Source organism: Papaver somniferum, chromosome 5 (genome assembly GCF_003573695.1).
Source record: "Papaver somniferum cultivar HN1 chromosome 5, ASM357369v1, whole genome shotgun sequence".
Taxonomy (NCBI): Eukaryota; Viridiplantae; Streptophyta; class Magnoliopsida; order Ranunculales; family Papaveraceae; genus Papaver; species Papaver somniferum.
Window position 1 is genome coordinate 154,938,688 of NC_039362.1, and position 27,781 is coordinate 154,966,468.

The 27,781-nt window shown below is 36.4% G+C and overlaps 2 pseudogenes; both read right to left on the reverse strand.

Annotated features, from left to right (window-relative positions):
* Positions 1-3,409: 3,409 nt before the first annotated feature.
* Positions 3,410-10,172, reverse strand: LOC113279904 (annotated as a pseudogene).
* Positions 10,173-10,380: 208 nt separating this feature from the next.
* On the reverse strand, positions 10,381-12,956 carry LOC113283288 (annotated as a pseudogene).
* Positions 12,957-27,781: the final 14,825 nt, after the last annotated feature.

Below are 27,781 nucleotides of genomic sequence, written 5' to 3' on the forward strand. Positions count from 1 at the left end.
ACCCGGATGCACGAACGAGTGTCCAAAAATATGAAATAATGAGGAATCCTTCGCAAAACAGGAGAAAACAATAAATATTAATAAAATAATAAGAGACGCCCAGGGCCGGGCCCACCAGTCGGCCGGCCGGCCGTGCCCTAGCCATGGTCGGTCCGTGCCTCTCCCATTATTTTCCTTGTTTTTTGTTATTTCGTGAACTCACGAAAACTCCTTGGTTTTAGCAACTTCCCTTGTTTTTGCAAAAATCGTGAATTCTCCATAACTTGGTGCATTCACGAAATAATATTATAAAATAAGGAGAGGTGTGCGGGACCGGGCAACCTAACCGTCCAGCCATGCCTAAGTCATGGCCGGTCCCACACCTCACAATCCTTAGCTTTTTGTAATTATTATTCCCTAATCTCACGAAACTCCTCCGTTTCAACAAAAACTCGTGGATTCTCCATAACTTCAAGGATTCTCCATAACTTCAAGGATTCATGAAAAATAATAAAATAGGAAAAGTTGTGCGGGACCGGGCAACCTAGCCGGACGGACATGCCCTAGCCATGGTCGGTCCCACACCTTGCAATCCCTAATCTTTCATAATTATTATTTTCCTTAATTCATGAAACTCCTGGGGTTTGAGCAAAATTCATGATTTCTCCATATTTTCTCGAATATTGCTCAAATCACGAAAAACCAAAAGCCAACATAGTCACACGACTGGCTAGCCTCTCACGACAATTTTAAATATTAAAACACTTATATTTTAATATTCTCAAAATATTGATGAATTGAGCATACATGCTCATTCCAACAAAAATCGAGAATTCTCAGTCAAGATGAAACTCTTCTGAAAATTCACTATGTTGCTCGAACGTGCATCAGAAAATACTGAAACTCTCAGTATAGAAACACGGATACCACGACAACATGTGCATTCCTTCATGACCGACCAGAGTCATTCCTAGGTCTGGCACAAAACCGGTCTCACAGGTTTTCATAATTCTGACCTAATTTGCTCAATTGCTCATACTGGGCCCGAACTCTCTCCAACCAACTGGGGGATTCTCCAAATGACCAGCAACTGGTCCCGTGACCACCAAGATCCGGTCTCATTCTCTCTTGGTTGGTCCTAATCTCTCATACCTAGGTTTTATCACCTAATGTTGAATCCAACAATATTTCAATAAATGATGAAACCTGCATTTAATCATCGTTCTTTCACCAACTCTCAAACTGAGAACCCTGGTGCGTGCTCATTCGAGCAATGGGCACCCATGGACGCTCATCATCCCATGTGGTCGGTCCCTCCTCACTCATGACCAATTTTCAACAATTCACCAATTGATGAAGGATTGATAGAAATTAGGGTTTCGAATAAACGCTCCGCGAATCACCATTCTGAGCAAGTTCAAACACAAAATAATGTTGATTCAGCAATCAACATCCAAATTAATAATATTTGGTAATTCACCAATATTTTTGATTAATATTTTATTGGGTCGCGACACCAGTAAATAATTCGTCGAATTGAGCAATACTTGCTCAGTTGCTCGAATATTGATCCAACCATCAATGTTCAGTAATTCATCAGTAGTTTGTTGAATTGAGCAACACTTGCTCAGTTGCACGCCAAAATTATCAAATTCGTCGAATTAAGCAATACTTGCTCAATTTCTCGACAAACTCTCAATATTCAGCAATTCGTCGAGTTGAGCAATACTTGCTCAGTCTCTCTAATCAGCAATTCATTGACATCTCAGAGAACTACATGTTCAATCCATGAATCACTGAGCATTCACCACTTATGCTCGATTCAACAAAACTAGACTCACAGTCTAAATCAGTCAACAACTGACTAACTAATACACGCCTGCCTTGCAGACTCCACGATTCGTGAAATATCAATCACGTCACAAATGAGGGGATATCACTTAGGATTTTGGTCTGGCGTTCTACGGCACGTGGATTCATCCATAACGAGAAATGTGCGTAAGTCGTGTAAACGGTTGAAGGAGTTAGCAAAGTAGTGGATGCACGATCAATCAAGTCTCCGCACAACATGGAACTGACTTTACCACGATCTCCCACTTTCCCACTCTTTCACTCAAGAAACTGTCACACTTACATGGATCAGTGGTACATCATTTTGGCAATATAAATAAGTATAAATCGAGGACATCAGGATATCATCAATCATCGATTATCATCATTATCTGTCAACAATTCGATATAAACTTATTCACAGAACTCAAATTCAGCAGTTCAACAATATTGTAGAAACCTTCAACACACCCACAATCCTTGATCATCACTGATCCCACACAACTCTCAGCTTCTCTCCTACAAATCAACCCATCTCCCTCTTTACGACCGAATTGACTCTGGAACGGCCATTATCTTGGTTTAGGACGGAGTCATACAGATTGATTTCCCGAATCTAAGCACCCCCTTTGCAGCGGTGCATCTGTGTGAGGTTCAGCAGTTCGCTCGGTAGAGGAGTCTCGACAGCACGCTCGACTCTCCACTTTCCTATAAAACTAGCAAACTTTTTTTCCCCATCCACAGATTGGCGACCACAGTGGGAGATTAATCTTTCGGTTGCAATCTCACATTTTTGCAAAATGGTTGATCTTAGGTCAAGTTCAGTTACAATCCTAACGTGAACATCGCTAGCACTAGCAACAACGGTGGTATTCCATAAACCGTTCATGCTTACAGAAATAATGGTGATAATACTCCTCATTACACCAACAACAAAAATCAACCTCTCTTCGGCCGACGTCCTGAGGAAGTCAGGGAGAATCCACCTACCGTAGCTGATCTCATGAAGGTGCAAGGGACTCTCGCCAAAAATCAGATTGACATGACCACCACCCAGAAAGAGCTGTGCAATTATCTCAAAACTCCCACTGACAAGATGTCAGGGAAAGCTCAGGAGAAAGTAAAATCCAAAGAAACATCTCCGGGCGCTGGTCCTGAAGTCATTCTGATCCATGTAGTAGATGATGATGAAGTCCACAAGGCTGCAGATAACCCGCCAACAAAGAAACCTGCAGGCTTCATCACTCGTGAGGACATGAAACGCTTCATGGAGGATCGAGGAAAATACAATACACCATATGTCCACCGTCATCAACCTCCATATCCTGCTGCTACTCAAATAATTCCTCTCCCAAAGAGCTACACTTCCCCAACACCCACACTATACAACGGAACAGGGAACACTCGAGAACACGTGATTTATGGAGGCATCAAAAGAGCATGAACACAACGGAATGATCCCAATCTACAGAGCCTTGCTGGAGAATCTGAGATTCCATACTTTCTCAGAACTCCTTGGAGCAACCAAGCGATCAGCAATGCTTTACTAGAAAGAGCAAAATCTGCAAGGTCGGGGAATCTCGAAGCATCCGACGCCTAGTTAACAATCAGTACAATCTCCATCCTTCCACAAATGTTGTTGTAGAAAGGAATAAACAGAAAGTCGAATCACAGCGCAAGCACGCTTCTCTAGCTCCTCTGAAATCACCAAAAAAGGGGTAGTCAAATCCGGGATGCACAAGCTCCAACTCAAAATGCAGATCCAGCAGAACCTAATTTCCCTTTCTCCATCGAAGAGGTGATCGAACTAATGGATGTCTGGATCCAGGATGGTGCAATCAAGATGCCATATGTCAGAAAATAACCAACTGAAGAAGAAATGGAGAACCCTCGCTACTGCCGTTTCCATAGGTTCGTCAATCATCCCACCAGCGACTGCAGGATCTTGAAGCGCATATTCAAGGAAAAAAAGTCGGATCTGGGAACTTAACTTGGGGACTGAAATAGTACACAGAGACCCTCTTCCAGTCAGAACTTTCACAATCTCCGAACAACCAGTCAAAGAAGCAGTTCAGTCAGGCATGTATGCGAATTGCTTTATCTGTCAAAGGCTCAAAAGGGAGACATGTTCACGACTTTGAACCATATTCTAGAAGTGCCTCCAGAACCTCCCGCCATAGACAAGGAGATGCATGACTGAGGACTTCTTACCACAGTCCATCTTAGAGGAAATGAATTCAGAAGAATGTTGATCGATGCTGACACCGCCATCAACATCAATCCACTGAAATTCCTCAGAGTCACAGGCATCAGTCGACAAGAAGCTACTCATGCACCCATCTCAATCAGAATGCTTATGTCTACATCACTCTCAAGGTGAAAATACGTTCAACCTAAACATATAACAAGTTTCACATAATCAGGAAAATCCAAGATATGACGCAATAGCATGGACCTATGCTGAAAACATGACTACAAACAAAGCGTCTTTTGTTGCACATCTCTCCAACAAAGAAAGTTCTGATCCAGAAGATTTGGCGGACGTTCCATCATAAGAGCACTTGGAGGAAATTCGAACTCTGACGAGGTTGAAACAATAACCTGCAAAAGATACATAGAAATTCATCAAGAGGTTTCGCATTCAGGCAAGTATCATTCCTTCCATGTCTATGTCTTTCATTCCCTCACATGTTATTCTAGCATGGGGACTCAATTAAACTAGCATCTCTGCTATTACAAGATACTATAAGTGGGTTATCTCACTCCAGCAATATTTTACCAAGTGGTTGAACCTGACATCGCTTCAAATCGAGCATCTCACCGTGACATTCACCACTGAGAGATGACGGAAGCATGGCAAAGAAAACTTTGGGGATTTCTCCATAGACTTGGAGGAATGTCTACGAGTGCCACAAAATCAGAAATCTCTGATATCTACAGTTGAACCCCTCACAGCAGAATGATGCTACGACAGAAGATACACGGAGCCGAGACGATCAAGCATAAGACATTCAACGCTTCAGCGCTCAAGCACATAAGAAGCCTTCGGATTGTACTCCCAATCAAAGAGTACACCTTCAATAATAACGCCTCTAGATTCAGCACAATATCTCGATGTGACATACCGGTTCAACACCGACACGATCAAAGTATAGCTGAATTATAATCGATAAGCCTTCACTATCGCATGATAAGACTTCTGAAGTAGATGCAACACCGTCCATCAATGAATGCTACAAATTCCTTCAACTCTGCTAAGTGAATGAGGGATGCACTGGGGACTTGATTTTATTGGAAATATAAATTCAATATATTTCAAAAAATGTTATCCACATAACAAGTCATTGCAACCTAATGTGATTCCATGAAATGTCGTCAAACGGAACCTCTCTACATCAAAAGCCCCTGCACGACTGGGGAACTTCCTCTCTTCACCAATCATATCCAGAATGAAGACTGTTGCTGTTATCTACCGCACAACAACATCGATTCCATGACGAAGCCACTTCACAGTAAAGTCATAACAAGAGGATTTGGGTTGAAATCATAATACACATTCATCTTAGGAATGCTCAACTCACCAATTAGTTCGTGCATGCTCACTGGACGGAAGAGCAAAGACTATCATCTTCGGTCTCTGTATCAACTCCAATCATAGTATCGGCATCAGCATGTGGAGGAACTCTATTCATGGTCTCAGCATCAACAAGAATTTATGGAGAACTTCCAGTTGTAATCTCAACATCACTCCGTGCGCAACATCCAGCTTCATTAACTATCCATTCTCTATGGATCATACTTCTTCAAGCCCTAATGATTCATATCAAGATATGTAAAAATGAAAACATGCTAACATGAAGGTCTTCCCAAAGCTTTCCCGGCAGACGGGCACAAAACCAAAATCTTCTACAAGATGTTCTCATCGCCTCTACAAGTGAGATATGAGATGCTCCAGGCCATGGGTTTACAAAATCGTACTAATGGGTGAGGAATGGGACAATACTTCCTCAACGAAATATGTTCGTCTATTTTTCTTCTATAACATACCAAAAGGGCGCATCGGGTATACAAGCTGAAAGATATGGCCTTTACCTTCAGGTCTACGACATCTGAAAAATTTGTACGGGATTACAAATTACAAATGTGCACACTTAGTTGGATGACCTCTGCAACTCCAAATTTAGTGATTCTTTTCTCATGTGATAACTCAGTCTCTTAGCTTCAAAAGTTGGGGTCAAGCATCGAATTCCGACGTCGTATGAGGTTCCTACAGCTTCCATAGCATACAACATGCAAGCAGCAATTCTTAGACGGGATTCATAACCTCCACAGTCGATCGATGTCCACCAGGTCCTTCCGCTAAATCCTTCATCAAGGTACCTCCAACTTCGACTACCTAGGTCTTTACATCAATTTTTCTACCTGGGTCCTCTATCTAGGTCTTACCAGAAGAAGGGAAAACGAAAGGGAGAGACTTAACAAAATACTGGGGAATGACAGTTCACTGGTCAAGACGATCGATTTCACAATCCAAAACCAATCAAGAAATCAAAACCAAAATAAAACCTCGCATCTCTCAGAAGTCCAAGGTTCAAGATATCATGGAAAGAAAACTAAAGAAAGTCAGCAAAATAAGATTTCTGCTTTTCTCCATCCTCCAAGACTTGCAAAGCAGCTTTCTCCGCCTCCAGCTTCTTGGTCAGCTCAGCAGCTTCATCCATCTTCTTCAACACGGGATCACTGGTGGTGAAAGGAGTTTCACCTTTCACTGCTTTCCCGATAGCATCAATCTTTTGATGAAGCCACTTCAGATTGAAGCCAAGTTCTTCAGCTTTCTTCAAGTTATACTCCCAATCAAAGAGTACATCCCGGGTGACAGTATTTCTAGATGTCATACGGATATCATTTATAACATGCAAGATGACTTCTACTTGCCTCGTCAAGAAATAGCTATGCTCCGATCCTTGGTAACGACGATGTGCCAATACATCTTCCACGGTTTCTTGTACATAGCAGCATCTCCAATGGGAACGCTAAATCCACCAAGAAACCTGTGATATGGGAGTATCTCACCAAATGGAGGAGTAAAAGCAGTCCCTATGTTGGGATACTCATGCACTATTATGCGGTTCTCAGTCGCTGGAACAACGTCAGCAATCATAGGAACAACTTCGGTTGGAGCAGCTTCTTCCATTCTCGATTCGGGTTCCACCATCTCACGCACAATTGGAGTTTCAGTCACCTACACGGCATCAACAACAAGTGTTACATGACCTTGAGGTACAGGGATGGAGGTCTCATTATCAACGGCTCCATGGTTGCTCAAGTCATCATTGTTGGATCCATTATTCCTAACTTCAGCATTTGGCACCTAATGTGAAAATTACATGGGATTAGAATGATTTAAGCGTGGAAACCCAACACAACCATAAAATCCAGCATGTAAGTGAACTAAAATCATCTAAGTTCTTTATTATGCATCTAAAACATGAGTAAATAGTGTAGAAGCCATGAAACACGTTTTTTAGACAAGCTCATCTGAAGAGATTCTACACTGCCCTATATTAAACGACAAACTGAGGGCAATTGGTAAGGAATTTAAGGTTGAGTCATATACCATTATCTTTGTATGGATGTTGTCTACAACATATCAAAAGTTCATAGCAATCGGATGAACGAGCTAACATAAGTGGCCCAAACATCGGACAACATGCAACCTGGAAAAGTTCTGAAGGTCTCCTGGAAGTTCACTATTTCGCCTTTTTCAGGCCCTAAAAATGCTCAAAATTCAAAAATCTTCTTCAACAAAGCTTGGAAATTTCCTGGGCTTGAAGATACATACGCAGACCGCGAAAATACGACTTCGGACGAATATTCTACAGCGTTTCTAGTAAAATCTGAAGTCTGAAATTTTCTGGTGACATATTTCGGCAAAGTTATCCATAAATTTACATGTATTCTAATTCATTCATTCACAAATCAACAATTTCATACTTCTATGAAGAAATTACAGGAGATATACTTACTAAGGGAGTCTCTAAATCATTTGAAGACTCGGCAATACCGGGATCTCCATTGGCAACGCCGTTATCTCCATTCGGTTTGGAATTTCGAGAATTCTCCATATTCCCATGTTCCAAAGAAGAGCACGCTTCATCAACATGCTGCTTATCTACAATGATTTCTTCTTGGATTCATCAACAACAATTATTATTATTTCATTCAAGGAGATGCGCACAAAAAAGATACTTACATCGACTTCTTCATCAGTGCTGGATTCCTGAATTTTTCTCGGGAACAAGTTGAAGACCGTCAATCGATGGAGCAAAAGTCTGAAAAGAAATAACAAACCTTGGTCTCGTGATCCTAATTGCACGGTCAAATTCATGATACAAGGAGCGCTAACAACTCACCAAAGAAACGGCTGGGGACTGCACGTCTCCGGCTTCCCACTCCTGGAAAGTACCAAATTCAGGACAAGGTAAAGACTTCACTGTTTTGAGTTGTTTCTGCAATGGTTCCAGCTGTGCCTCCATCTTTTTAAGCATGTCCCTCAGCTTTTTCCGTCTCCTCCTCGCATTGTGATCTCCATCACCCATTTCACAATTGCAGTTTTCGCAGTGAAAGGCACTATACCTTCTCTTGCAACGAGGGCATACATATTCCTCAAATCTCAATTGTATGACTACACTCTAGTTCACCCTCCAATTTTTTCTTCATGCGGTGAAGTCTCTATCTGACAACGTCGTAAATCAGTGAATAATCTAAACAGCAGTAAGAATGGGTATGCTGCACCTTCTTCTTTTCTTCTCCCTCTTTCCCACCAGTGGTGTTTGCATTAAATCTATGTGCACCTTTTGCCGTCTCTTTTCGAGTAACCCTTGTGACTAGCTTTTCTTTCTCAAAAAAGCATAACGTCTGGCGCAATTGTTCAGGGCTCAGCTTCAAATTCTTAGCCAAATCCTCCTCTCTGATCCATTGCCGCCTTGTCAGAGCAAGAAGAACCACTAAGGGCATCCCTCGGTTGTGCTATTCTTCTTCGGCTGTCCTGTTTCTCGGTTTTCAGTATATCATCATCATAGAAAGCCCGAAGAACAATCTCTACCAACGTGTTATATGGCTTTGCGCTTATCTTTGCAAAATCTATCTCCATCAGATAATGAAATTTAGGAGGATTTGAAATAGCAATGCTGATTCATCGAATGGGCCAACTTATATGTATTTATTGAGGAGAGTTCTGATCAAATAAGGAAATAGCAGAAAAAAGGAAACGTACATAAAAATATGTCTAGCTGTCAGATAGACGTAACGGCGACAGCTACACTAGAGGTACACTCATCGATTCGTAAAAATCATCAAATTGGGAATTCTCTTCTCTGCCGAATTTTGAATATCCTGATTGTAAACTCTCAGGGACACTGCCACTAAAATTGTTTACAGATAGATCAAGGCTGCTAATAAGTTTCAGATTTGCAAACTTTTCCTCGACCGTACCATTTAATCTGTTCCTTGAAAGATCCAAGCTCAGGAAAGGAAAAATCTTGTCAGTAAGTGTGTTTCCGGAAATGTCAAGTAGTAACAAGTTCTTGCAGCCTCCCAGTGTTACAGGAATGCTTCCTGACAGATTATTCAGTGGCCTGCACCAAATCCAAGTAAGTAAACTTATCAAGTTTTGAAAACAAGTCCGGAATAGGACCACTGAATCCATTTTTCTGCAACTTCAGTTCAGCCAATGATCCAATGAAACCATTTCCTAACAAACCAACGTTACAAGATTTGTGCAGTTAAATGTGTCTCCGGGAATTTCAGTGGACATTTCGTTATTACCGAGAGAATATTCCCCAAACAGGAAGCATTAGCCTAGTTAAGAAACGAGCAGTTAGGAATGCTGGATGGTATAGAACCACTCGTTCAGAAACAGTGATTCCAGTTTATAAGGTGATCCTACTTCAAATTTATCGAGGTGTGCAATTACTTGTTCAAACAAAGTTATATTTGTTGTAGGGGTTGAACATAAGAAATACGTAGTCGCCACACAGGTCCAGTTTCCCAGGTCAGAAAACATATCTTAAGAGTGCTGAAACCAGTGCACGCCTTTGAGCATTATCAGATATATCTGAAATGTATATACAATGAACTACCAGGTGAGTGTTTTGTCACCTGAAGTAATAGCTCTACTGTGACCACTACTGTACAACGCGTATACAAAGAAATTATCAGTATTCATGCAAGCTGAAATTCAAAGAGCAATTTATCATACACCGAAATCCTCATCAGGTTGGTTGTAGTCATTATGTACATGGAGAATGATAAAGGAAGTGATACACACCGATATGCTGGTGGTTACCGGGAAGCATGTGCATCTCCAGTAACCATAATTAAAGAGTGGACATTTTCAATTCCACAATCTTAGGATTCCAGCACAATATATTTAAAGTGCGGCCATTTTTGTTTAATCTCTAGGCCGGACGAGGCTTATAAATTGCAGCATTAAAGATAGTTCGATCTTCTTCAGTGAACTATCATACCAGAGCATCTTGTGTAATGAATCTAGCAGAAACAGAAAACAAATGATGCGAAATTCTACTGATAGTGATATTCATGTGCAAAGTTAATATCAATCCAGTTTTCAAATATCATTCGCAAAAGTTTTTGATGCTTAATTAACTAGGAAGATTTTAACGCCGTCTCATTCTGTTTTACCGGTCATAGTTTTTAACTGGAGAATATTTAACCATCCTCCCAGTCTATCTCATCCTCCTCTAATTCTTCAGCCTTCACATCGTATAACTTCCAAGTTTCAGTTGCCATTCCTGTTGTCCGGGCAGCTTCCCATTGAACGTCCTCACGTTTAGATTTCATGCCAACCTGACGATCAGAAGGCAAGACTTCTCCACGTTGCTCCTTTGTGAGATTCATGCCCTGCTGGATCATCCAAGGAGGATAGACTTTCATCAGTCCAACCTCAGGTTTGATATCCTCTTCTTTCACTGCCGCACCATACAGCTCAACGTCAACCTTTGTACCGCTAATAAATGGCAAAAGTGTTCCAACATATTCTTGAGAAGACTTGGATGGATCAGTAGCATTTCTATGTGCGGCTCTGGCTAGGGCTGCCCACTCTTCGAGAGTACGAAATTCAGGACATGTTAAACGCTCCAGTGTCTTGAGTTGATCCTGCAATGGTTTCAGCTGTTCCTCCATCTTTCGAAGCATGTCCTTCAACATTTCGCGTCTACTCCCTCTTGCGTTACCAACTCCACCACCCATTTCATCAGCAGCTAATCTCAGTTCACCATTGCAGTTCTCGCAGCAAAACCCCTCACCCGTTGGGGAAATTAGTTGAAGCGCATCCAATGCATTGTACTTCCTCTTGCAACCACACATACATATTCCTCAACTGTATTCCCACAGCCAAGTTCATCCTCCAACTTTTTCTTCATATGGTGAAGTCTGTACCTTACAACATCGCAAATCTGCGAGTAATCCAGACAGCAGTAAGAATGGGTATGCACCTTCTTCTTTTCTTCCCCCTCTTCCCCGTGACCATCCTTGGTGTTAGCTAATGCAGCATTAAATCTCTGTGCAGCTTTAACCGTCTCTCTTCGAGTAACCCTTGTTATCTCTTCCTCAAAATAAGATAAAGTCTGGCGTAACTGTTTAGGGCTCAGCTTTAAATCCTTAGCCAAATCATCCTCTCTAACCCATAATCGCCTTGTCAGAGCATCAAGAATCACAATGGCCATCCCTTTGTTATCACTTCTAGCATTCCTCCGCTGGTTCTCGGGTTTATTATCATGTTTATCATCATAAAAAGCACGGCCAACGAGCTTCACCAACTTGTTGAATGGTACTACACTCGTAGTTGCAAAGTCTATCTGATAGGGTTTCATCATTCTTAATCTGATTCAAGTATTCAAAATTAGGTTTTTTTGAGAGCTTTAGGGACCAAGACTGATTTTGGGTATGTTTCTCTCAATTGTTAGAGAACCAGAACACGGAACTTGTATTTATAGAGATCACAACGACAATTATTAGCAGAAAAGAAATCCAGATAAAAAAGGAAACACAAAACTAAATAGGAAATTTAAGAACAAATGTAAACCATCAAAAAACCATAAAATTAGGTTACGTAAAAACTACAGTCACACCCATTTTTTAGATTTTCTCCACTGTTAAACCCACCGTCCCAAAAGTTCACGGGCGCATCCATATCTCCGAGAAAAATTATTAGCAAACCCATTTTTTAAAAAAAACGTTTTCTTCATAAAAAATTATTCCTCTTTCTTTTTCTCTTTCCATGTTCTTTATCTGCCGATGATTTGTGAGATGAGTTTAAGAATTGGGTAAATAGATTTTGTTGATGAAGTTGTAAATACAATGAAGGAGATGATGTTATTATGAATCATGGAGGAGAAAATTAGGAACCGATGTAATAATCAGGGAGAAATGATTTTTGATTATAAATCTGTAGTGATTTGGAGGTTATTAGAGGATAAATTGAAGGGTTTTTGATGAATTTTTGAATCTAAGAGTAGAATAGAGATTACAGATCGTTTCCGTTGCTGCTGTAGGTGACTGGTGAGTTAGGGTTTGAGATTGTTTCTGAAATAGATAAAGCTTAGGCATGTATGATACCACACGTTAATGCTTTCAGTTTTGCTAATTTGTTTCGGGAATTAACAAGTAAGGTGTCTTGTCCTTCTTCAAAGAAGAAAAATAGGAGGAGTCAGCGACAGAGAATCAGATTAAAGAGGAAGAAGAGGGTAAGATTGCATAATTTTCTAATTACTGAACATATTTTACTATGCACGACGTAATATCTTATGCATCACAGGAGTCTGGAGATGTCCCCGACAAAGAAGAGAAGCAGTCGGTGAAAAAGCAAGATAAAGAAAAAGAGAAGCAGTCCGAGAAAAAGCAAGCTAAGAGAAGGCGTAAAAACAAAGACTAAAAATTGAAATTTTGTCTCATTTTTCAACTGAGCAATGAATGAAAATGAAACAGGTGGATATTAATAAATGTACTTTTCGAGGTACTTAACATTGGATAGCCTTTTTACTCACTTGATTGTTGCAGTAAGATGTATCCGTTTCGTCGTTAAGAGGGTCAGAAAATACTCCTCTATATATTGTTCGATGAGTATCTCTAGATAATGCCTTTATATACTCTTTGATTAGTTTCATGACTGGTGACACCAATAATGTATGTTGGAATGAGTGTTTTCCTACATTTTGATCGTCCAACAAAGCCTCCTGTTAAATGTCAAATAATGTGTGTTGGAATGAGTTTCATGACAGGTGACACCAATCATCTAGCGCATGAAAGAGTGTGAATAGTTATGCATTCTCGAAATTGGTTGCATAACACGTTCTGCAGCCTATTTTTTTGCATGACTTGTTATGCAGTACAGAGAACGGTTGTATAACACGTTATCCAGCTAGGTTTTGTTACTATTGAAACCAACAAAAAAAAAGGTTGCATAACACATTATGCACCTATAATAATATCTGCATAACATGTTATGCAGTCGAGAAAAAATGGATGCATAACCTGATATGACCGCATAATGCAGTATGCATCCGAAAATATGACTGCATAGTGCATTATGCGTCGAAAAAATTGTTACACAATCTTTTATGCATCGAGAAAATAGATGCATAACCTGATATGCATCCATAAATATGGATGCATACTGCATTATGCCTCCATAAATATGGATGCATACTGCATTATGCATCAATTTTTTTTATTACGCACTAAAATCAACCAAAACAATGGTTACATAACTCGTTATAGATGCATAACTTTTTTATCTAGATGCATAATTTGTTATGCAGTCGAGAAAATGGTTGCATAATTCGTTATGCGTCTGCAAAATGTATTATGCATCTTTTTTGGTGGTTGCATAATGATTATGTATCAATTTTTCGAAAAAATTTCCTAAAATGATGATTACCTCCGATTTTTTCGTGAAAAACAAAAAATTGATATTCTTATTTGTACTCGTTGCGTAGCTCTCTTATTCCAACGATATAAAATTTGTAAAATTCCAAGGCGTGGAATTTTAGATATGTTATATCCAAGTTGCGTTCCAAATTATACCCCTGGTGCATAACCCGTCATGCGGATGCATAATTCGTCATGCAGACATTTTTAGTAATTTTATATGATTATGGGTGTCACGGTACCTAAAATTAATTGTGGGCCTGACAACGAGATTTTTTTTTTGGCCTGCGCCTAATTTTCCCTTAGGTTATTTGTTCTTTTTCTAAAGGTTTTAGCCAGAGCCGGTGCAGACTGCAGAGTGTGCGACGCACAAGGCCCGACTCAGGGGAAATCCACGTTCTTACTTATTCTTAGGGCCTTTTCTCCAAGCCCAAATGTTTTTTACTCTATCCATTTAGGCTTTTTTTGTGTGCAGGAAAAATATAAATTTACTACGAGGCTTTTTGGGGAATCCTGTTTTAGGACATACCTATCAGGGCATATTGAACAATGACAAAAATGGAATGCAGGTAGTAAATTCAAAAGCCCCTTAGCCAAATATTTTTTGTAATGACAAATCTTCCCTATCAGTATTAATGTTAATAATAATGATTAGTTGTTTATAATCTTGATTAGTAACTAATATTAATGATTAGTGATTAAGATAATTAAGTTATAAAAGTTTGTGTTGATGATAAATTTTGGAGTGGAAAAGAAGTTAGGTTTTTTTGGAGAAGGGGAAGTGGGGAAGAAACTTTGATTCAAGTAATCTAAATGGATGAGGAGGGACAATCTTCATCTAAAAAACCTAGAAAAATACACATCAACTATAATAATGCTCCGAAAATGGCTGATTTCTTAAATTATCAGAATGATTTTACTCAAACTCAAGCTCAAACTCAAATTTCATGATGATGATTTTTATGAGCCAAATCCAGCTGATGAATACTTCGATGAGTAACTCGATGTTGGTAATACACATGTATATTTCCTGATTATGTTTAATTTTATTTTTGTAGGTTGAAATCATCTAAAAATTATATTTTTTTAACCATAGTTTGGTGAACCATGTATAGGTCCGGCTTATAATTATTATCCGAACCCACCTGGTTCATTACAAATAATGAGCAGTTCGGCTTACTGAAATGTTTAAAATTATCGTTTGAACTTGTATATTTTAACTTCCCACCTAATTTCTAGATCCTAGTTCGGCTTGTTTGAAATTTTCATAATAAGCCGAACCTATTCCTGAGAGTTGTTTGAAAAAAACTTGTTAATGGTTTGTGGACAACAAAGACAACATGATCGGTTTGAAATCATTTGTGAGTGAAGTGGAAACAACGATAACTAGTCTAAAAAGGTTTCTAAATATATTGTGAAGACTGGGAGAAAAAATAGGACAAAGACGAGGAAAACAAAATGTCCTTTCAAGATCGTTTTCAACCTCAATAATAAGTCCCTCAACAAAGATGAAGAATATTGAGTTATGAATAAAACTATGGATTGTCGTCATAACCAACCATGTCCACTTGACCTTTACAGACATGCAAAAGTCGCACGGCTCAAATCCAACGATATGCACGAAGAAGATAAAATGACACGAGCACACATGGCACCGTCTAAGATTCTTAGTAAATTGAAGGATGACAACAAAAATAACAAGTCGACTACGCAAACTATATATAATACAATAATTACTTTGAGAAGAAATAATTTGCAAGGTAGGATGATGATGCAACAATTGATGTTGCACACCCAGAATGCGTCCAATTGGCTATCTGCTTCCCGTAAGTTATTATATTGGATTGCACGTACAAGAATAACAAATATGATATTCCGTTGATGACCATAATTGGGAATACGTCGACAAAAACACCGTTCACCATGGTTTTTTGTATCTTGGAAAACAAGAGGAAATAAAGTTACGTTTGGGAGTTAGAACAATTTCAGTTAATCTTTAGGGTGGGTGCTCTTCCTAAAGTGTTTGTATCCAATCAATATTCATCGTTGATGTATACTGTTAATAAGGTATTTTCGAATGCAACCAACTTTCTTTATATACTTCTCAACCGATAATTCAACCATTTAAGTTGAAAGAATTAGAGAATATTGCTAAAGTACCGGAGTAAAAACAAGTAAACAAAAAGAGAGACTTCATGAAAGAGTATGACAAAAATGATAGGTTGTGGGCATGTTTCTCCTGCGAGTGGGAATCTTTGGTATGGTCAATCACCGAGGAAGTCTACAAAGAAAAGGTTGAAATGCTTATTTATCATTGGAGGACCGACTACCCCGACGTCATTATTTATTTGCTCAAAGACGTGGAATCTCATAAAGCAAGGTTTATGTCTTGTTTCACCAATCGACACAAACACTTCAACAACCAAGCAACAATTATGGTAGAGTCGTCTCATTATCGATTGAAGAAGAATATTTTTGGTTGCGTTGATACGTTTGTCACGATATTTGATGCAATGGATGAATATTTCAAAAGTGATGTTGTGAGAATTAAAGCGTCATTTGAACATAACGTATCTTTTTGGATTAACTTATAGAGTCTCCCATCTATGCATTGACAAAGTGATGAAAGAAGGGGAATTGATTGAGACATTGTCCGCTAACTTGGAGGGAGAGTGTGTTTGTAAAATGAAGACATCTATGGGACTTCCATGCCGCCACAACATACTTCGGTACAAGGATGGTATCATACCATTTGAGGATATTGATCCTTTTTGGAAACAACTAGCCTATCCCAACCGACGATGAAGAGGATGATCTAGAGATTTTGGACACGGTAAATGGGAAAAAGTTGGCGGACATGTATAGGAAAATTATCTATATAAATAAATAAACTATGAATTATCGACTTAACATGTTTGATATAATGAGCACAAATCATTTAACCATTATGATACAACTGTTAACTATTTTTCTGAGTTTTCATCGTCATTTTTATGTTTTTCTAATTGATTTTTTTTAATTAATTGTAATGTTCAATGCGTGCAAATTATATTTATATAGATATTACTATACTTAAATTAGAGAAACACATGACCATTAATCTTTTCCTAACTCAATATAAATAAATTAACTATGGATCACCGACTTAACATGTTTGATAATGAGTACAAATTGTTTACCGATATAACTGTTAACTATTTTTTTTGAGTTTTCATCATCGTTTTTATTTTTTTTACTGCCTCATATGATGTTCAATGCATGCACACTATATTTATATAGATACAACTATACTTAAATTAGAGAAACACATGACCATTAATCTTTTTCTAATTCTATATAAATTAATTAACTATGAATTACCGACTTAACATGTTTGATAATGAGTGCAAATAATTTTACCATATAACATAACTGTTAACTATTTTTTTGAGTTTTCGTCATTATTTTTTTAGTCGACTTTTATTTCTATTAATTGTAGTTATTGTTATGAATTTTTCGGGGACAAAGAATTAGTTGTATAAGGGCCCCTCGAATCAACTTCGCACAAGGCCCTCCAAGACTCAGAATCGGCTCTGGTTTTAGCCAGAGATCAATATTGATGAGACGGAAATCATAAATATGTCTTAGAATCAATGATGAAAATAGTTTAGGTTTTCACCTTCCACATCTCTTTATTTTTTCTCCTGCGTATATTTTTCCTCCTAATCCCCTTCGCGGCTCTGTTTGTTATGTTGTATTCATGCGGGCATATATTGCCATGAAAGAAGGTCACCGACTTCCCTAGTAATTTCCTAAACCAAAACTGTATGACCCCAAAAACAAAAACTATATGACCCTACGCACAGGATTTAACAACAATGCTAATGGGGATGCTAGATTATTGGGGAGGGTACCAAAAATAAGACGAGTGGTCTTTTTTTTTTCAAGTCTCGATTTTTAGGCGATTAGTCTAGTGACGTTGACTTAGTAAACTCTCAAATTTCTTCATCTTTCTCGACTGATTTTATCTAGGGTTTCAGTTTAATTTTGTTTTTGAATGATCATCTGACTCTTTTCGTTTATTTTATTTTATTTTTTTTATTCATCTATTGGTTAATTTATTTGTAATTTTGTAGAATTTTTCAAGATCGGAATGATCTAATTTAAAAAAAAAATCTTCCCTAATTTGTTTTTTCTAATGTTGTTCTCTTTTCAATTATGAAAGGCTTGTTATCGTTTTTAGAATTTCCTTATCTGATTTCATGACTTTCCTTATCTTCTGAATTGATTTGTTAATCCTTATAACATCTGTTTTCAAGGATTTTTCTATTTTGTTTTCAGATTTGGTCATGGGCTGAAGCAGGTTGCAGACATAGAGTTCTAGAGTCACCTTCATGAGATTTCATATTAAGACTGTATTTTTGGAGAAGTTTTAGCATATTTAACTGGGTATGGCTTTTCAATTTTGTATCATTATATTCTTTATGGATTTGGGTCGGTATAATATGAGAAAATTAGCAGTTTAAATATGCTTTTTTAGCATAATGAGATCCTACTGAAGTAGGGATTATTTTTATTTGCATGAATTTGGGATTTGGGGTTATCAGTAAAAAGCTTGTATTATGGATAATTGTGAAGTTTAAGTTAATATTTTCTTCCTTCTTCATCGTGAGTACATGTAACGGATTTTCTCAGAAGCTTTTTTAACACTTCGCAAAATTTATATCACGCATGAACCTGATTTTCTGTTTCTGAAGGAGGGTTTGTCTGTCTGTGGAGTATCTAGGAGATTGCATATGAAAATCATGTATATTATTTAATCTTGTAATACAGTCTTATAAGTTTTATTTCAGTACTTTCTTTTCACTTTGTCATATACAAAGTAATTGTGGAGGTTGCATTTTATACATGTCTTATGTTTGTACCACTTCCACTATTTCTCTTGAGTGTTTCTTCATCTTCTCGGTCTCTAGTTTTTTGTCATGTCTATTCCTGAAGAACAAGTGAGAGTCTTTGATTTAGATGAAGATGCTGAATAATTTCCAATTAGGTTAGCTGGTTTTCTTGTTGAGTACCATAACTATCATAAAACTTCTGTTAAGCACCATCTGAATAGAGTGTGGAACATTAATGCATATGATTTCAAACTAGCTAAACTATATATTAAAAGACTGGAAGGCTTTCTTAATCTCTTTATGATTTTATTTAAGAAAAAATAATATCTGGATTTTGGCACTTGTTGTTAGACCAACTTTTGTCTTCGGTCAATTATTTGATGTTCAAATATTGGGTGATTTAGAGTCTGTTTTTGACTTGGTACGGGATAAAACTCTTATGCTTGTGTAGATAACAATACCACTTGTTCTTGTTAATAAAGTAAGGATAGAGAAATTATTGAGCAAGTTGGTACTATTATGGTAGTATATACACCTATGGGTAACTTTTATGAAGCTAAAGTGATGGTACCTAAGAATTCTGCAATGACTAAGAAAGTTGTTTACAACACTGCTTGGAAAACTTATTATATGTAAGCTTTCTATCCAAACTTACCTTTTCATGCATGTAATAAATGTTTTGTGCTTAATCATGATGAGAACAAATATAAGGAGATTCAGATGAGAATTTATGTTAAAGCTTCGCCTGCTCATTCTCCTAAAGCTTCACATGTGCTATAACAAAGGTGGTTTCGGTCTCAGAAAATGGGAGAAATTTGTGGTGCTAGTAAGAAAAAGGTTACCGATGTTGCTACTTCTGGTGTTGAGTCTCAACCTTCAACTTTTTATGTCAGTCTTCATCCCTATGGATCATCCAGGGGTTCAGGTTCTATTGTTTCTCTCCTTGTTTTATATCATTTGTGCCTTCAGTTTCGGCTTTATCAATCAGGGAACCCAATTCTTAAATGACTAATGCAATCACTTTATCACCTTCAAGCTCTGTGATTAATACCTCTTAAAACACTTCCTCTCATGATGGTTTTACTTCTTTAGACTCTGTTGTCTTATTTAATGATAGGAAAGGAAAGAGATATAGGTGACAGGATTCTGGGAATACCTATTTATAATAACCTCAATCGCACAGTGTCTAACTAGTAAACAGAAGAAAGTACAGGTCGAACCCACAAGGAGTGGTGGAAATACTGTAATCAATATCTCTAATAATAACCGGAAACAATATTTTTGGATTTTTAGATTTGAAAATGAGATAACGAAGGGGATCGAGTAACAAAAGGTCTTAACAAAACCATTTGACAAAATGTATTAACCATGTGATCTTATATATCCGACGGATAATATTTTTGATGACAAGGCACACAATATAGTTTTGAGATGCGTTTGGCTTAATCACAAGGATACAAGATTTTAGTTTCCTTCTGTTCTTGAGTGAAAACCTTAAGAAAATCGTCAACCCCCTGGTATGTATTTGGGTTATGATCTATCTATTATCATCCAAGCCTTTTCCATTCTAAGTGATTGTCGATTTCTCCTTTTCTTCTCATGTTTATTTTTTTGGATTCATGGTAAAAGAATACTACAAGAAAACCCTAAAATAAAAGGACGAGTAAATGGAAAGATTGTGAGCTTTTGCCTTTTCCTATCAAGCACATTAAATGGATTCAAGACGATTCACAATCGCAAAAAAGACCTCGTGTAAACAGAAGATACAATCGAGATGATTGCACTAAAAATCAATCTATATTAAAAACCTTAATATAAAACACCATATTGATGACATAATTCGAGTAACTCCAGTAAATTGAGCAACGGATATAAGTTCAAGAGGAATAAACTGAGAAAAAATAAATAGTAGGGAAGGTGCTTTCTCATTGTTCTTGATTCGTCGTTCCTTCCATTACAATACAACTACAGGATATGTTAGTTCATATTTCTAATGTTTGTTCGTGGCCAAACAGATACCAAGAGAGATATTTCTGCCATGTCATCAAAAATGCTAGCCATTAGATGTATAAGATCTTATGGTCAGTATGTTTTGTCAAAAGCATTTGTTAAAACGGTTTGCTGGTCTATCTCGACCCATAAAATTAAACTAAACTAATAAATTAAACTCACAGAGAGAGTCAGTAACCAGAGTTTATAGTATCCACCACTATTTCTATTCAATTACTGAAACGAAACATAACTCATTAATATTTATTTATTGTTTGTTCTAGTAACTTCACCTATTGTAATTTGTAAGTATTAGAGTCGCAAATATCACTGGGACACCCACAGCATGACACATCAAAAGACTAAACCCAAGTATGCACCATCAAATTGCGTTAGTGAAAAAATTATACAAAACTAAATATAGGTTCACAAATTTTATATGACTTTTCTAATCATAATCCATCAAGGAAATTAATCAAGCATGGATCATCAAATAATAAGACAAACATATTTGTAAAACTAATTCATTATACACATAAGTTTTAAAAAACGGTGAAGCAACAACTAATTTTGAATCAATCAATAAATAATATTCAAAAATTAATTTATTCAAATCATAATGGTCTCTTGCTCAATTAATCAATTTAAAATAGTCTAATACCCCCAAGTGGTTTCAACATAGAACCCTAGCTAAAATGTTTAGCAACACGTGATTGTGGATTTCTCAAAACCCACAAAAATAATTACAATAAAAATAGAGGAAATAGTAGACCCTTGTCACTAAATCGTCTATTTTTCCCTTCAATCTCTTGTTCTTCCGTTCTTGCCTTCACGACTTTTCAAACTCTCGCTTCTGTGTTTCGTTCTCTTGACAGCGACATTTTCACAAACACAGCGAGCCCACTTCTTTTATCGCATTCAACCACAACACCGGCTAGTCACCATTAAGCAACGCCAAAAAAATGTGTAAAACCCATCTCTACCATATCAATTTTATAATCTCCTTCTCTAATTATTTGATAAATACTCTTGAACCCTCTGTGTTCTTCCATCATGAATTCAATTTCAATTCCAATCAAGACTATAAAGAAAATGATGCAGCTGCTTGAATAATAAAAGAAATGAGTATTTCTTTTCTGTCTTGTAGAGATACAAGTATGTGGTGAATGGTTTGACACGTCAGTCAATCCCTTTGGTCTGTGAAACGGTAAGATGGAGTACCAACATGGTGCTTTTTGCTGCAAATGACACTTTATCATGTAACTTAGTCGTTTATTTCCTAGATGATCAAATTCGTTTTTACTTTCTAAAAAAGAACTAAAATAATGTTATTAGCCAAAATATCGAGTCCTAGTTAATATAAATATGGGTATAAAATGTAGCACTTACGTTCTTATCACTAGGATATCTTATGAATCAGTTTTCTTGGCACCTTTTTTCCTCATCATCTACTATGGACCCTACTCCTTATTGGCCACCTATGGCTTCATTTCCCCCTTTTCGCCTCCCGTCGGTGCTTCTTTTAATCAAGGAAGGATTGATACCGTGTTTTTAGAAAATGTTGAATCAAATGTTATTTGGTCAACTTCCTGTACTTTATTCTCTCAGACCGTTTACACTTCTTCTGGATTGGTTTTTAATACTTCTACAGAAATAAGTTATTCTTCAGACTTTCTCGAGCAATCCAGTTGTTCGAAAATGTTATGATAGTGATATTTTTCTTAAACCTACTTCGATAGTTACACTTCCTCAAGAACCTGTGATTACTGCAGTAGAATTAGGAAAAAAATCTCACGATGATTGACTCTGCGAACTCTATGGATGCTGAGCCTTCTCCAGCCCATTACCTTGTAAGTAAACTTGATTTCTTTAAATTTTTTTATTGCTTTATTTGTTTGTTATTTAATCATCACGAAGTTTCTTAGTTGGAATATGAATGGGTGTTGTTCTGATAAAAAGTTGTTACATCTTTTGAACATATTTAGAAAAAATAGGCATGATGTTATTTGTCTTATTGAGACCATGGTTGATATTGAAACTATAAACAAGTATTGTCATCATCTACCCTATGATAGTTGGTGTATTATGCCTGTTGTGGGTAAATCGGGTGGTATGGCGGTAGGTTATTTTGCTAAGTAAAATATAGAGGTTTTAAGTAGGTCTCTCAACATGATACATATAATGTGTGATATTACTCCAGCTATTAAGAACTGTATTGTTTGATTTATATATGGGGCGCTAAATATTAATGGTATCAAAATCAATGGAATTTTCTTAGTCATACGAATGAGTCCGACAATAGGCCTTGGTTATTGCTAGGTGATTTTAATTTTTATTTTGCATGCATCTGAAAAGCAAGGTAGAAATCAGATATTTCTTTCCCCTCGAATTTTATTAAAACTAAACTGGTTGATATGAAAATGAACGAGGTGTTTGCTTTTGGGAATCCATTTACTTGGTGTAATAGGAGATTTAAAAAACCGTCTAAGTTGATTTTTGAGAAGTTTGATAGAGGCTTTGTGAATGATGAATGGTTCTATGTTTTACCACATACTCGTGTAACTAATTTAGCTAGAGTATACTCTGATCACAATCCTATTTTGGTTAAATGTTTTCATTTCTTATAAGTTTTTTAAGTGTTGGCAGTTGAATCCAGAATTTAAAAATGTTCTTCATAATTCTTGGGTTAAATAAGTTAATCGTTCTCTAAGTTTTGTTGTGGTAGGTAAAATAAAAAATCCAAAGCATGATCTTAGTCAGTGGAATATTAATTCTTTTGATCATATTAAAACAACAATTAGTCGGTTGAATTATGAAATTAAAAAGTCGCAATATGTTCCTTATACTCCTGATATTAGTACTTACATTTTGAACTATTCGAAGAAATTGGATTATTGGTATGAAATAGAAAACAGTTTTATAAACACAAAATATAGAATAGACTACTTTACGCAGTATGATAAAAACACAATTTTTTTCCATAATTTTGTGAATCTTAGGAATATGTATAATAACATTCATACCATTAAAGATGATTAAGGGAATTGGTTGCAAAGAGCAAGTTATTCAAAAGACTTTAAGAACATTTATACTTCGTCAAGTCCAACTAGTTATGACATAGAGGAAGCTTTGAAAAATGTGAATTCGATTATTACTAATGATATGAATGTATCTTTAACTTCTATTCCTTCATTTGAAGAAAGTCATAGTACCGCGAAGAGCATACCCCCTTGGAAATCGCCGTACCTGATGGTTATCCATCTGGTTTCTTTAGGGTCAATTGGGAAGAAACTTCGACTGAAGTTATTTTTCATACTCAAAACTTTTTTAGAACTAATTTTTTTTTAAATAAAATGAATCACGCTTTTATTTCCTTGATTCCTAAAGTTAATAATCCTGCTACTCCTCATGATTCCAGACCTATTAGTCTCTCTAATACTGTATACAAAATAATTTCTAAAATATTAGCTAATCGGCTTACACATTTGTTGGATTCTCTTATATATATCACCATTTCAGTCTACATTTATAGCAAATAGACAAATACATGATAACATTATTATTATTCATGAGATTCTTCACTCTTTCATAAAGAAAAAGAAACAAGTTAAAAATGGTTTTATGGCTTTTAAATTAGATCTTTATAAAGCTTTTGATAGGTTGGAATGGTCTTTTATTACAGTTGTTTTAAAAAAAACTTGGTTTCTCATATGATTGGTGACAATTAACTTTTCAATGCATTAGTACTGTTTCTTATTCAGTTTTGGTGAATGAGTCACCCGAGAATTTTCATTTCTAAATTGGCAAGTCTAAAGTGTGTGGTGGGCTGGGAATTAGGAACACTTATGCCACAAATAGGATTTTCATTTCTAAATTGGGATGGAGAATTCTGCAGAATCCAGATCAATTGATGTCTAGATTTTTGAAGAATAAGTATTTTCTGAATCAGAGTTTGTTAGAAATTAACAAAGATGTTGATTGTTCTTATTGGATTTGGAAAGGTATAGTTAATAATTTAGATTTCATTAAATCCAATATAGTTTAAAAAATTAATGATGGATCGACTACGGATATTTGGTTCTTAAACTGGATTCCTTTTGATTCTTCTCCGCATGTTTATGATAAACCTAATCATAAAAAATTTAATTTTGTCTGTCAGCTTATTGGTGTTCAAAATAATTGCTGGAATATGAGTTTGTTGAATGTTTTTTTCTCCGATTGAAGTCAAAAAAAATGTGTTATTAGATCTGGGGGGGGGGGGGATAGAATAAAGTGGGCTCATACTAGGAACGGTATGTTCATAATTAATCTGCATATAAAGTGTATATGAATGAAAGATCTTCAACAGACAAAGCTTCTTTTTGGAGAAAAGTTTGGTCTTTGGATTGTCTTCCGAATATTGAGTTTTTTATGTGGAATTTGCTCAAATTTTTCTAGTAAATTCCTTACTTAAGTTCTATAATCCTTATACAGATGATATATGTCCTTTTTGCAAGAATGTTGAGTAGACTGGTTTTCATATATTTTTTCAATATTCGATTGCTTCCCATATTTGGTTTGGTTTATCTCTACAACATTTAGTTTCAGTCGACTTATATTGCTCAGAAGATTACTTTCGGTTTTGGTTTGATAAAACTTTAGGTGATTCTCCCTTTGATGTTGGTTGGCCAAGTATTGGTGCTATAGTTATGTGGTGTATTTGGAAGTTGAGATGTGATGTGGTTTTTAGAAATGTTAATATAGATTTGTTAAGGTTATTCTTCATACTAGAAGAATGATAAACACTTATATGTTCTCTTCTACGACTAGTCAAGTTGTTAGGAATTAAGATATCCAGGGATGTTGTGGACTTTCCGCCTGCAACCTGTCGAAAATAATAAACTAAAACACAAGCACAAACCACATATTAGAAGGAAAAAGATAATAGTTTTGATCGTCTTTTAGCTTAATGAAACTGTGAATAACAAAAAGTAATTGTTAACATGCTTCTCAAGGATGTATTTTGGGATCACCTTCACAAAAAATTAGATAAAAATGAAAAAATTTCTTGGCGGTAATTTTTTTTTTTTTTTTTTTTTTTTTTTTTTTTTTCATTTTTTTTATATGAAAATAAAGGACTGTTAAAGCAACTACTCAATTACAGAGTTTGATTTTGAAGAGCATGGTATGGCTTCGAACAGATCCAAAATGTATCTGATGCGCGTCGTTAGTGCAACATATTACTCAAGATATTTTCCACTAGTTAACTAGTAATATAGCGGTAGTAAGGATGCTCCCACGAAGAGCTGCGTAATTGATATGTTATTTAGATCATAAAAACTACAACAAAAACAAATATTAGGGGGTTGGTTGATTAACATAAAAAGACAATAAGAAATATAAAAAAAAAAAAAAGATGATTAAGAATTCCTTCGTCATTACCAAACATTGACTCAATCAGTATACTTATTTATCTTTCTTCATAATCGTATATCACCGACAGTAGAATAAAGACTAGCTTAGTGTTATCCCCCAAACTCCTTTTATCACCAGATACGAAAAATCTCGAATACCAGATTTTATTCGTATGAACCACCAAGTAGCAGCTCGTTCAAAGTATAACCCAACATAATGCTTTAAGCTTTGTGAATTTAGGATGATCCCAGTAGTTAAACATTTCCATTCACAACTGATGCATCTCTAGGAGCAAAACTCTGCATATTAAACCTTTTGAAAACTTTATCAATGTAAACACTTTGTGATAAACAAAGAATCCATCCTTCTGGTTTGTTTGTATTTTAATTTCCAAAAAATATGAGCCGTCTTCCATATTTAAAAGTCTTTGATATAAAACTTTTAATATCAAGTAAAATATATTGTTAGCTAGTAATATATCATGCACGTGAAATACTAAAAAGATAAAGCGGCTCCCACTAATCTTATAGCATATATATCTGTCTATGAGGGATTCTTTAAAGCTAAAACTAACCATGGCCAGATCAAACTTCAAGTACCATTATCGTGAGGCTTGTTTCGTCCAATAAATGGATTTCTTCAACCTACAACCTAAATGTTATTTTACTCTTAGCTTAAAACCATCTGGTTGCTCCATGTAGATATCATCTTGTAGGTTCCCATTTAAGAATGTTGTTTTGACATCCATTTGATTAAGTCCATGTCAACATGTGCTTCCAAGGCCTATATAATTCTACGAGAATATTTCTTTATATCTCTTCACGAATACCTGTGCATTTTATCTTTCCACTTTCCGTTCAAAATCTCTCTTTGTCTTGATTACCCACTTGAATATAATAACGTTGACGCCTACTTATAGCAAAAAATGCTCCCAAACTCCATTTTTGTCCATAGACTTCACATTCTCCTTCGTAGCTTTCATCAATTCTTTGGACTTATCAGTACTCATTGTGTTAGCATAGTTTACCGGACCATTTGTTTCTTGAATATCACCTTTTGTTATATAAGTTTGATAGGTGTTGGGAATTGCTGGTTCCCGTGTTGTACTTGATATTCTTAGTAGGAAATACCATATAGTCCTTGGAATAATATATTAGAGAGAGTCTAGTCCTGTTGACTCAGTCATGTGTCTGTTTGGTCCTATTTGGAAAAATATGTTATAGTTTGGTCCTAGAAATTATGGTTTGGTCCTGGGATGACGTCATGGATGATGTAAATGTCATCTTGTAGTGGCAGAAATATCCTTTTGGGACCATTACGTCATCCATGACGTCACCCTAGGATATATATAGTCAATTATCAAGAGAGAAGATATTATTTTCAGATTTATTTTCTCCCACCTCCATATTTTCAGGTCTACTTTCTCTTTCCTTTATTCTTATTTTTTCTTCTTACCGTAACAATTGCGTCTCCACGAGCAAACAAATGATGAAGACGATGAAATTATTTGTTGACGATGAATACGTTGTTGCTGCTAATGTTAAATACGTTTGTTGTTGCTCATGTTGCTGATGATGAAGACGATTTACGACGAACTCATGTGTGATGTTGCTGTTGCGGTTCTTGATGATGAAGACGAACTCATCTGCTGTTGTTGAAGATCTATTTGTCGAAGATTCATCTTCTGGTGTGAAATCAGATCTGAAATAAGGTTCATTGTGAAGGATGTTTTTCTAATCGTGTTGAAGATCTTGATTTTTTATGTT